Source organism: Sminthopsis crassicaudata, chromosome 2 (genome assembly GCF_048593235.1).
Source record: "Sminthopsis crassicaudata isolate SCR6 chromosome 2, ASM4859323v1, whole genome shotgun sequence".
Classification (NCBI taxonomy): domain Eukaryota; kingdom Metazoa; phylum Chordata; class Mammalia; order Dasyuromorphia; family Dasyuridae; genus Sminthopsis; species Sminthopsis crassicaudata.
The window spans coordinates 432960488-432973608 of record NC_133618.1 but is presented as its reverse complement, the minus strand read 5'-3'; the positions used below and the strand labels follow the sequence as shown (position 1 = coordinate 432973608).

Sequence of the window (13121 nt, the reverse complement as noted above, 5' to 3'; positions counted from 1 at the left end):
GATCCCAAAAGTCAGACATGATTGCCCCGAGGGAACAGAACCCCTTTACAGAGTTAACTCCCTAACAGTTGAACAATAGATTTCAGCCTACATTGGGTCTACAAGACAGTGTGTTAGAGGATGTCAGAAATACATAAAGGTGTCAGGACTATCCACTCAAGGGTTGGGCTTGTACATAATGCTTCAGGGGGGTAATAAATAAAGAAGTTACATATGTCCTAGATGGTGCCTACAAATGGAATATTATGTGAACTTTCTATGTGACTTCAACCCATAATGTTATATATTGCATATAGTTTCTGTGCTTGGTCTATTAGATAAAGTTACATGCTACATGTGATACTTGCTACATACATGCATGTGGATTCCTTAACCAGGATGGTATACATTTCCCCTATTAGACTGTAAGTTTTTTGAAGGCATCTTTTATATTTGTATTATTAGAATTTAGCATAGTGTGGGGCATCATTGGCATTTAATGAATGTTTATTGACTAATTCATGAATCTACCAACCAACAATCATTAATTAGGCACCTACTATGTGCCAAGTCTATGCTTGATGCTGAGGGATGTAAATAGAAAACTGAGAACCTACCCTCAAAGAATTTACATTCAATTAGGTTCACAGATAAATGAATTTCTCTCTCTCTCTTTCTGTTCCCCTCTCTTATCTCTGTCTCTGTCTCTCTCCCTTCTTTAATTTACTAATCAGTTAGGCAGGCACTAATAGGCTGAGGGTGATGACCTCTGCCAACCCCTGTTCTTCACCTGTCCTCATGGTTTGCTCTGCTTTCATTGATCTGTGTTCACCTATTTACTCAATAAGGGAACTAGGCACCCAACACTTATTCTATACCCTCTCCACCTCAGATTCCTGAGGACTATTTTTATTTTCATTTCTAGTCAAAAGGATTCTCCTCAGAAAGGGAAGGTGGGAGGAAGTAAAAAGGAGAGTGCCCAGAGTACTCTGGAAGCACAAATCAAGAATGGAGCAGGCAGTTTTATCCCCACACAAGAAAGAAAACACTAAACAATAAAGCATAGAATGATTACAATCAGTTGAGAGGCCAATATATGTCTCATCAGGACATTTGAAAAGAACACTCCACCAAGTACATTTTGATCAGTGTCAAGAAGAATCTTTCTTCCAGAGATCTCTCTTCCTCTCTCTGTGAATGATTCTTTCCCTTTTGGCTGCTCTCTTTGCCAGTGTTGCTGATGTAATTGCTTTCGTAGCTATTGATACCCAGTATGAAATATCAAAAGAAAGAAGAAACAAATAGGAGGTGTCACCATCCAAGATTCAGGCTTGTCGAGGAGGTTAAGGGAACCTCCCCATCTCCTCCCTCCAGAGTTTAGAGAAGTCATTCTTATATACAGGAACAGCAGGAAGAAGAAAGCTGAGTGGCAAAAATGATTCCATTATATCCATGGAATTCTGATTTAGCATCCAATTAAGAGTCCTTCTGCCTGACAGAAAGAACTCCTGAACATGTTTACCTCTGAAGAAGAAGGAGGAGGGAAGTCTTTCCATTACACATTTCTAAGGGGGTAATACAAATACAAAAAATACAAAGTAATTTTGGGGGTCCACTAAGGTAGAGGGATATCAAGAGCTAAAGAATGAAAGAGAACATTCCTGATATGGAATATAGACTATGTAATGTATAGAAACAGGAGATTTAATGCTATTATAGGGAGCAGCAAGTAGGTCAGATAGACTGAAAAAATATGTAAGGGAGAATGATGTATAATAAGCCTGAAGAGAGAAACTTGAGACATTGTGAAGGGCTTCAAATGCCAGGACAAAGATTTTGCTTTATATTTTTGTAGCAGCAGAGGCTGAAAAGGTCTTTGGCAGGGGTAGGAGGTAAGGAGGGAGGGAGACAGGAATTCCATGGAATAAGCACCCAACTTTTAGATACTTTAAAATATGATTATTTACTGCTTGAGCTTTTTGAAAATGATGAATTTCCTGGAAGCTTAGGATTATATGGTAGCCAAGCAATGAAAATAGTTGGTATTTTGGAATGTAGAAACTTCTTAATGGTTACTTGGTCAACCTCAATCCAAGATAGTGCTAAGGAGGCAGTTGCTATATCTTTTAAAGGAAGAAACAAATTCCATTTTGTCTCTTTTGGATTTTACCTTTCAAGGTAGCATCTTGTAATTCCAGTGAGAGGTAGAGAAGGAGGATTATTTTTCTACCTGGATATCATAGTGACTCTGTTCCAACTATCTATGTAGGCATAATCTTATTTATTATTATAAAATTATCCAAACATGTTATTCAAAGTGAAGAAGTTGACAGATCAAAGAATATGAAAAAGGAAACAATTTTCACCAAAAATAGCTGTCTAGGACTGAATCTAGTCTTGATTATATAGCTGAGTACAGGAAAAGGAACAGTGAATACCTCATCTTCTATGAGGTTAGAAGTTTTTTAACCTTAGATCCTACAGGCTATAAGGAATCATCATCTTTGAGTAGAGTGAGTGATATGGTCAAATTTGTGATTAATGGTGGATTGTATATAATAAGGAATTAAAATGGATCTGTGGTCTCATAAATATAGAAGTTCCTTCCAACGATATATATATTACAACCCATCTATTTCTGCCTTAATTCCTACAAGTGCACCATTGGTAGAGATGGGCAGTATAGTATATATAGTATGTGGTCTATCCAGCACACTGGGGATTTGTTCCACTTTTGATGTCTCAAGGATTTCAATGCCAGTAAGTCAAGAAACACTTTTATAATATTTAATATGTATTTGCCAGGCATTGTACTAAGTGCCTGGAATTCAAAAAAGAGAAATACACGATCCCAGCCCTCAAGGAGCTCACATCTTAATGGGGGAGACAACATGTAAATAACTAAGTACATACAAAAATATATACAAAGGTAATCTCAGATGGTTGTTGTTTGTTTTGTTCTCAAAGAGGATCAAGACTTCAGGGAGGTGATGCTATGACATGCAAATGAATTGGATTATGGGCTAGAATCTCAGATGGAAAGCTCGTGAAGAAGGTAGAGTTTAAGTTGAAACTCAAAGAAGTCAAAGAAGTTAAGAGGTGGAGGAGAGGAAGGAAAGCATTTGAGGCATGCAATGGCACCAAGTCAAAAGACCAGTTCTCAGATGTGAGAAACAAGAAGTAGGGCAAACTTCTTGCTTATATTCTTTACCCAGTAAATATTGGCAATATTACACATTCTACAATGTTTAATAGATGAAAAGCATAAGCAAACAAGGATCTATAAATGCGGGCAGAGATAGTGGCAGAAGAAAAGTTACTAGCTCTTCCTGTCCCTTTCAGTATTGTCAAGCACATTCTTAAAGTTTACCAAAGTCTCAAGGTAATTTTCATGGCCTTGGAAGCTACAAACATAGAGAATGAAAGGAATATACCTGTTTTAACTTAATTTTTTGAGAAACTTGGAAGATTTCCTATTGAAGAAGATGGGAATGCATTAAGAAAAAGGATCCTGACCTGAGTAGCTCTTTTTTGTACTAGCTGAGATTGTCAGTGGGTCTAATTAACAAAAGAGTTAAAAATGTATTGCCTAGTCTGAGCATTTTGATTCCTACAATGTCAATCAAACTCTTAAACCTTGTGCAACCCATGATATTGTTTACATGTCATAAGCACCAACACTTAAATTATTTAGACCCATGTGTCAGGTGGCATTAGTACCATCTCTTGTAATGTATTGTCATGAGCCTTACTTCTCACATTTCACTACTAAACAATTATTATGACAGCTGACCGTATCACATTACTTTTAAGATTTGAAAAGTGCTTTATATAATTATATCATTTCAGCTTCACAACAAAGTTCTCATTTTACATGTGAAGTAATCCAGTTTCAGAGAGATTGAGTAATTTGTCTAAGATCACATAGTATCAGAAGTGGGAAGTGAGAGAATGAAAAATCATTTATTAAACGCTTACAATGTGAAAGGCAGTGTGCTAAATTCTGGAAATACAAACACAAAAGTGAAAAATCCATCCTTGTTCTTAAGGGAACTCTATTCTACTAGGGAGGAAACAATCCATGATGCATAATGATAGCCAAAGAAGATAGTTTTGGTATGAGAAATAACTGGGAGGATGAGTTAATCTGATTAACTCATTATCTCAGTTAATCTGAGTTGATCATCTGATTAACACACTTTTCCAGAAGCTATGGCACTATTGATTTGATTGTTGTACCTAGAACAGGAGGAGGAAGTGGGAAGGGAAAGCATAGATATGCATATAGTAGCAGAGAAGATGGAAAAGTGGTCTTGGGGATTGTTGGATGAAAGAAATATTAAACATGGTCTGATCTAGGGTTGGTTAGACACAGTTGGTGAAGTGAATTTGCACTTCTAAACATCTCTAGCATTCCATTCACTACCCTAATATTATAATTTCATTTCTTTCCCACATCATTGCCCATGTCCCTTCTCAATGTTCATATACTTGTGGGAGAACCATCATTCAAACCAAGTAGCTCTTTTGACTGATATCACAAAAAACTGTTACTAAAATTGTAGCCTAAATAAATTGTGATGTGTGATTATGATGGAATATTATTGTTCTTTGGATAATGGTAAGCAGAATGCTCTTAGAAAAACCTGGAAAGTCCTCCATGAACTCAAGCAAAATGAAGTATGCTGTGTACAAAGTTATAGTAATGTTGTGGAATGATTAACTGTGAACAACCTTGCTATTCTCTGCAATATGATTCAAGACTACTTTAAAGGACTTAATGGTGAAAAATGTTATCCATACCCAGAGACAGAATTGATTGTGTTTGAATACAGATTGAAGCATAATCTTTTTTTTAAACTTTATTTTTCTTGAGTGTTTTTTTTTTGGGGGGGGAGGAAATCTGTTTTCTTTCATAACATGACTTTTATGGAAATGTTTTACATAACTTCTTAGTAGGAAGTGAGACTATAGAGGAAGAGAATCTGGGAATCAAAGTTTTAAAAACAAATATAAAAATTTGTTTTACATGTAACTGGGGAATATAAACATATTAAACAAAATTGCACCCCTCTGTTAGAAATGAGCTATCATTGAATGCTAAACAATTCATTCTTTTTTCTCTACTCTTGTGAGGTGTGGAGTCAGGTTCATTCCTTTAGCCTAGTTTCAGCTTTAATTTTTGTCCCAGAAGACCTGATCTGTCTCTTGGCTTGTAGAATATCTTCACATTTTCCATCTGACCCATTTTCCCTTCCCTGTCCTGGCCTCTGGAAAAGTTTGAGAAGAATGGAAATGCAACATTTTGAAGGAAAGAAAAGGCCTTGAGAAGAAAGTAGAGAGAAGCATGAATAGAAAGACATGTCCTCCAAATGGAGGATCCCAAATGGGGATTAGTACCATCTCTTTTCTTCATCAGCAATCAAAATTGTCCCCAGGTTTTAGAATTATGGAGTTTAAGATTAAAAAAATTTAAAACAAAGAATGTAAGAGCTAGAAGGAGCTGAAGAATGCAGAACACTTCCAGAAGTGGAAGTGATCTTACAGTACAGAATTTCTGAGGTGAAATGGATCTCAGAAGATAGAACATAAATTATCAGAGCTGCAAAAAGCCTTAGACAAAAGAACATAGAAAAAGCATCATTTTATACATAAGAACACTGAAGTCTGGAATGGAGTAGAAACTTGCCCAATAGCAAACAGCTTATAAATATCGGAGATATAACCGCATATTTTTGAAAAGTTTTTTGACTATTGGCATCAAAGTCATTATTAATAAGTCATAAATTAATAATATTCTCAATTGATTCAAATTCATAATTTATAATAATATATAATAATAATAGTAATAATCAATAGAGACAATTATTTTTTGATAAATGATAACAGCTCACATGTATTGAGCTTTTTGGGACAATGAAGAACTTTCACATACATTATAGCACTTGATTTTTATCATCTCTGTGATAGAGGCAGAATAAAGGATCAGAGGATAAAAGATTTTAGATCAAGAAGATCCTGGATATCCATTTCTCTTATTTCTAAGAGGAGGAAACATATTTAAAAAAAGGTGATTGTCTTTCCCATGTTCACACAATAATAAATGGTGGAGTTAGGGTTTTCTAAATGCCCAAGCCAGGGCACCAACACTAATCCTTTCTCCATCTCTCAAGTCAACTAATTTTGCCTTCTTGTAGTGAAAATGCATAGGGTTTTAAAAAGCTACTAATGGTCACAGCTGCAGTGTCATTGTTTAATTTTGTGCCAGTCATGAATTTTCAAGCTATTGTTTTGATTTTCAGGCTCCCACTGATGAAGCTGGTTGCCGTGGAAATAACTAGCCTGCAGATGATTTCAATCTCAAGTGAGTGGGGTTTCAAGGGAATAGGAGGGACAGGATGCTTAAGAGATAATTCTGTTTCAATAAATGCTGTAATGCTTCATTCTATATAATGGGGACTATTTCTAATATGGAGTTGCATGAAAGAAAACTGGTCTTGCAGCCAAGAACATCTGAGTCCACACTGGGCAAGTCACTTAACATCTCAGTGCTCTTATTGTTGTCGTTTAATTATTTCATCATGTTCAACAATCCATGGCCCTATTTGGGGTTTCCTTGGCAAAAAATACTGGAGTAGTCTGCTATTTCCCTCTTCTGCTCATTTTGCAGATGAAGAAACTGAGGCAAATAGAGTTAAATGACTTTCTCAGAGTTGCACAGGTAGTGTAGACTGAATTTGAACTTACAAAGAGGAGTTTTGCTTAGTCCAGATCTAACTCTCTATCTATTGCACCATTTAGTCACCCTAAGCATCTTTTAAGTGATAAGTTGCCTAGACTTATTTGCATTAGTTTAGTTTCATCAGTTAAGAATTAATTCCCTTTATCAATTAAATAACAAATCTAGTTCCTGTGCCTATTCTGAGTTTTTATTATGAAAGGCATCAGAGTATAATGCAAAGCAAGATTTGTAGTCAGAAAAATTTAGTTTCAAGTTCCAGATATGCAATTATTAATTGTATGATTGGGACTGTCATGTCCATTCTGATTCTATAAACTAGCCATATGAGCTTACCTGGCATTCTTTTCACAAGACATTCTCTTATCTCTAAGTCTTTAAAATGGTTGTTCTCCATACTTGGAATGCTTTCCCTCTCCATCTGATTCTTAAAACCCTTTTCTTCCTTCAAGACTCAGTTTAGATGCTACCTTCCTGGTCCTCCCTTCTATTAGTGCCAATCTCTTAAGAACTGTCTTCTATCTACTCTGTCTTTGTCTCCCAAGTTCCAATTCATATCTGTTATCTCTCTTTTAGAATTAGGTTCCTCAAGAGCAAGGTGTGTTATTGCTTTTTATCTATATCTTCAGTACTTAGCACAGTGCCTGGAACATAGTAAGTGCCAATTTGTTGGTTGGCTGATTGATTGAGTATAAGTTTCTTCCTATGTAAAAGTGGAGTCACAGCCCCTTTCTTTCTCCTTTAGAGAGTTGTTCTAAGGCTCAAATAAGACAGTTGATTTGATTCAAGTTGATTCAACAAATATCCATAAATTACTTATTATGACCTAGGAGTGGAGAGAGCTTGATGTAGATATAGTACATAGAGAACTGACCTTGTTGCCAGGAAGATTTGAATTTACAATGTGTCTCTGATGGAAACTGGCTGGTGGTCACTTAATCTCTCAGTGCTTTGGACAACTCTAATGCCACAAATTCACAGAAAACGCTGACCTGCCTTGATAGGAAAATTTCTTCACCATGGAATTTCCCTTACCAGGGAAATCTTAGCTCCTGTAGCTATTATTATTCATTTAATTCAGGTGCTGTCCTAGTCTATGCAAATGCAAAAGGAGTTTCTATTCTATTAGAGACAGGAAAAATACAACATATATCTGAGAACTGAATTTAAAGTATTTAAAAAACTGCCAGATAGCACAGTGGATAGAATTTCAGGTCTGTAATTAGGAAGATATGGGCTCAAACTCAGTTTTAGATACTTAGAATAAGAAATCAAGTATGATGAATACAGAGGAAGCAGTTGACCAACATAAACTGATGTAAAGTAATTGGAGCCAGGAAAACAATATGTATAAGGAATAATGATGATTCTGGGTAAGTCACTTAACTTTTATTTGCCTCAGTTTGTAAAATGGAGATGTTGAGAACATCTACTTCCCACAGCTATTATGAGGATAAAATAAGATTATGTTTGGAAAATTTTTAGCACACTATCTAGCCCATACAATTGTTGGCAAGTCCTTTTTCAGTCATGTCTTACCCTTCATGACTCCACTTGGGGTTTTCTTGGCAGAGAAACTGGGTGCTTTGCCATTTTCTTCTCCAACTCATTTTCTAGATGAGAAACTGAGGCAAGAAGATTAAGTGAGCTGCTCAGAATCACATATCTAAGTATCTAAGGCTGTATTTTGACCTCATGAAGTTGAGTCTTCCTGTTTCTAAGTCCAGTTCTGTATCCACTGTGTCACTTACCTGCTCAGGTACTATATAAATGTTGGCTATTCTTATTATTTTTAATATGAAGGAGAGAGTTCTAACACCTGGATAGAACAAGAAAGGGAGCAAGGGAGCTGATGCTGGCATTATGCTTTGAAGGAAGATGGAGATTTTGCCATGAAGACATGACAACATGCATTCCAGACATAAGTGATCAATATACAGAGGTTTGGAAGTTGGTTTTGGGATATAGTATATGATAAAAAACATGTAGACCAGTTTGATTGTTTCAGAACTGGAAAAGACCTTAGGGGGGTATATCGCCCAATTCAAACCTAGCAAGAACCCCCTCTAACAACATCCTTGACCAAGATTCATCTAGTCTCCAGTTGAAGAACTGGTAAATTTCATGATCACATAGTTTTACTTGCTATGAAGTTTCTCCTTATGTTAAATATAAATTTCCTCTTTGTGGTTTCTTCAAGGTATTGGGGAAAAAGTTCAATAATCACAATGATCAGTTTTGGCATTTACTGGCCATATAACCTCTCTGAGCCTCAGCTTCCTCATCTGTGAAATGAAGACAATATCACACTATTATTGTGGAGAAAATTTTTGTAGCCCTATGCTAGTTGGAACATCATTGTACCTCACATAGGCCATTTAGGGATCAAATAGAACAAGACTAATTCCTTTGGCACATGACAGCCCTTTAACTGCTTAAAAATAGCTACCATGTCTCTTTTTCCAGCCTCAACTTTTCTCTTCTGAAGACTAAACATTTACAGTTTCACCAATTATATGTTGCATAAAAATTGTTTCCAGAAAATCAGTAAACATTCTCAGTTAATAAAAATGTATCATGTATCTACTATGTATTATTGTGTTAAATGTTGAGCCTTCTTATTCTGGTTATTTGATCATTTTCCTCTGAATATATCTTGTCTATGTTCTTCCAAAAATACACCCAGATTAAACATAATCCTCCAGATATGAACTGGTCAGGTAGTAGAATAAAGAAACTGCAGTAGAATCTCCCTCATACTGGACATTACACAACTTCAATTAGCTTAAGATTTAATTGGTTTCCTTGGCTCCCATGACATATTGTTAACTTATATTGAGCAAACATGCCACTAAGTCCAGCTTTTTTTTCACATGTCCTATTGTTTAGTCACACTCCCTCCATCCTGCTTTTGTATTGTTAAATTTTTTGTTTACTTTTTCACTTTTCTTTTCATTAAATTTCATCTTTTTAGGTTTAGTCCATCATCCTAGCTAAGAGAAATCTTTTTAGATCCTGATTCTTTTGTCCATTGTGCTAGCAATCTCTCCCAGCTTTGTGCCATCTGCAAATTTGATAAACAGGCTATTGCTGCTTTCATTCTAGTCATTGATCAAAATGGTGAACAGATGCAGAGCACTAGAAAAATGAGAGCTTTTATTATTTCTGAGTCTTGGCTCATATCCAGTCGAAACACTGCTGAGATTGACTGGCCTCTTGTCTTAATGAAACATTGCTCCAGTTGACACAGTTGAGGGAATAGTAATAATCATCAAAATGATGATAATACCTCATATTTATATAACTTTAAGGTTTTCAGAGTTTTACAAAACCATTTATTAGGTAGGGAAGACAAGTATCACTAATTATCACTTTAGAATAAGAGCGAGGAATGGGAAATATCTGGTACGAAGGCATGGAGTCAGGAGATGGATTGTTGTTGTGTATAAACAACAGCAAATAGGCCATTATGACTAATTACAGAGCATGTGGAGAAGAATCATGTTTAAGGTGACTAGAGATATCATAAAAAAGTTAAAGGTGTGATCATCCCTTTGTGGAATGGAGTGGAGATTAGGATATGAGAGGTAAAAAGTACTAGTAGGTTAGGGTATTAAAAGGAACACCAATCTGCATGTTAAAGTCCTTTAGTTTTTGGCCAGAAGTTGGGATGGGAGAAGACTATGAGCCAGATACTGAACTCACTAAGAAAGGAAGGAGAATATCACAGAGATGGGGAATTATTAGATAATGGCAAAAAGGATATGGGTTAATTGATTCATTTAGATAGAGCGAACCTCAAAGGAGAAGAGGTTGATGATAAATCATGGTAGAGAGAGTCTGAAAGTGTCAAGGGGAGCAAATAATATTCTCATTCACTCTGGGGCTGAGTTGGAGATTATTGGACAAAGTGTCACCAAATACTAGAAAGGCCATGGGGATGCTCCATCATCCGAGGTAAGGGAGAAGAGGAAGATTCAGATTTCATTGAGATACAGAAAATAAAAGTAGCATGATGAGAAGAGCCATTTGTTGAAGGGGGATTTTTAAATTATACAGGAAAAGTTTCTCTCTCTCTCTCTCACATACACATATATGTGTGTGTATATATATATATATATATATACACACACACATATATATATATATATGTGAAGTGGAACATTTTTGGGTAGGAATGAGATGGAGATGAGAGGAATAGGAATTTAAGAGAGGAGTTTGCTCTTTGAAAGCATAGAATTCAGTGTCTCAGAGATGAGGGGAGTAAAAGGAATAGAATTTTGTTAGTCTAGGAGAAGTATCAGTGAATGAGAAGAGTTTTTCCTCATAAAAGGTGGATAAAATGCCCATGGTCTGCTCCTAACTTTGATCTTTATGTTTATATTAGCTTCTAAGTATTCTTGGTCCTGTGAGGGCCCTTCCAGGCTCAGTGGTAATTCAATAAAAATTTTTAATAATGGTTATTTTCAAAATTCATGCAAAAATAGTTTTCAACATTCACCCTTGCAAAACCTTGTTTTCCAAAATTTTCTCCCTTCCTTCCAACTCCCTCCCCTAGATAGCAAGTAATCCAATACAGATTAAACATGTACAATTTTTCTAAACATTTCCACATTTATCATGCTGCATAAGAAAAGTCAATCAATCCATTTATTAAGCACCTACTATATTCAGAGAATTATGATGAATGCTGAGGATACCAAGAGAAAAATTAAGATATAAATGCATCAAAATAAAAACAAAACAAAACAAAACAAAACAAAAAACTCCAACTCCCAAGGACCTTACATTTGATTGAATCTATAAAGAAGGATAGGGAACACCAGCCACAAAGCTAAAAAAAAAACACAAAAAAACCAAAAGAAAATTTCTTTTAGCTATAATTAGAACCTTAGGTAAAATCAAATGACAATGCAAAAGAAAAAGTATAGCAAATTTATTGTCAATCTTTGTAAGTTCTTTCTTCTCTTAGGTTTTTTTCAGGTTCTCCTTTATCATTTATTTGTAATTAGATAGGTGGTGCAGTGGACAGAGCTCCTGGAATTAAGAGAACCTGAGTTCAAATCTGACTTTATACTTCCTAGCTGTGTGATCCCAGGCAAGCCACTTAATCCTGTTTGCCTCAGGTTCTCCATCTGTAAAATAACTTGGGGAAGGAAATGGCAAACTGCTCTAGTATCTTTGCCAAGAAAACCTCAAATAGGATCATGAAGTTGGACATGAACAACAACAACAAAAAACAAAAAACAAAAACAAAAGAACAACAACAAAACCACAAAACAACAAAGGAGATTTGAATTATCTTGCCAATGTGTGGAGATAAGCAGACTTTCATGGTTTTCAGAATAATTGTTTGGGGCAGCTAGATGGCATAGTGGATAGCACATTGATCTTGTCTGGAGAACCTGAATTCAAATATGGGCTCAGATATCTAGTAGTTATGTGACCCTGCAAAAGTCACTTAATCCTGATTGTCTCTAAAATAAAATATATATATATATATATATATATATATATATATATATATATATATATATATATATATATATATATAAATAATTGGATAGGGCTTAGCTATTCCATTTTGAGGTTGAATGTTTTCTTGCATTCTGGGAGTAGTAGTTGATTCTGACATTTCTGAATTGTTACTGAGTTATGCTTTATGGGTAGCGATATGAGAACAACACTGATTTTAATAATAGTAGTTCACCTTTATCTACAGCTTTTAAAGTCCTAGAAACATTCCTCATAACAATATCATTAGGGATATAGTGCAAAGGTGAGAATTTCCATTTTTTAGATGAAGAAAGGAGACAACGTAGCATAATAAACAGTGAGGAACATCTGTATTTAAGTTTTAATTCTGTTCCTGACTGATTCTATGATTCTGAAAAGTCACCTAACTTCTCTCAATATCTCAGGTCACTCTCAAAGGCTTAAGTTGCCCCAAAGCTACCAGTCTTTGTTGATAGAAGTAATTTATTATCAGGTCCTTTTAATATGGATGAAATCACAAATCTGATAAAAGATAAATAGTTGAAGAAACTAAATGATTCAGCTATAGTTGCCTAACTTGAGAGTGTAGGAGGCAGGACTCAAGTCCAGGTCCCTGGGTTCCAAGTCTGGTGCTTTGTCCATTCTGCCTCTGGAAAAATGCAGGAAGTATATGAGGGGCGAAAGTGATGGCCACAACTAAAGAGGGACCTACTCAGGATCTCTGGAGAGTTGAAAAGACTAAGTGAAGGCAGCTCTCCAAAAGATGAGTTGTTGAATGAAGAAGTAGAAAGTGACATTTCAGTGCCTGCTTATATTACCATATACAGTTAATGTTATCTTCTGTACTTCTCTGTATTCATCATATTCACATACAAAAACTTGTTCAGCAATTCCCCAATCTATAGAT

At 35.6% G+C, this 13121-nt stretch overlaps 1 long non-coding RNA gene across 1 annotated transcript in view; it reads left to right on the top strand.

Annotated features, from left to right (window-relative positions):
• LOC141557066 (uncharacterized) overlaps window positions 1–13121 on the top strand; it is a 145002-nt gene that overhangs the window by 93831 nt on the left and 38050 nt on the right. The window contains exon 2 of the long non-coding RNA XR_012486706.1: window positions 6282–6343. This is a non-coding gene — a long non-coding RNA (uncharacterized LOC141557066). The remainder of the gene's footprint in view (window positions 1–6281; window positions 6344–13121) is intronic.